The following is a 347-nucleotide window of genomic DNA, read 5'->3' as shown; positions in this document are numbered from 1 at the left end:
GCGTATCGCTCTGGATATCGACTGCTATCATTGATACCGGTCTCGGCAACCGTGACCCTTGAACTTGAGAGAAACCCGTCGACTCTCAGCGCTTCTTGTTTACATAATGTGGCGCGGGTTACTCCTGGCCCTTGTGTTCTGTGAAAACAGCGGAGTAAAACACTGAAACGCGTTTTCGATGCTTGTGTTGTGTGGTTGTCTCAGAGAGCGGAGAAACGGGACATCGCACGTGCGAACTGTTGTGATGGAGCTCCTGGCTGGAGCAGCTAGGTACGATGATACGTGCGTGGATTCTTGGACAATCTGTGAAGCCATGAAGCCAGGCAGGACGAGACATTGGCGAGCCC

This window comes from Diadema antillarum, unplaced genomic scaffold (assembly GCF_040938485.1).
Source record: "Diadema antillarum isolate AM-2024a unplaced genomic scaffold, OU_Dant_1.0 scf00000160, whole genome shotgun sequence".
In the NCBI taxonomy this organism is placed as follows: Eukaryota; Metazoa; Echinodermata; class Echinoidea; order Diadematoida; family Diadematidae; genus Diadema; species Diadema antillarum.
This window is presented reverse-complemented; position numbering follows the sequence as displayed.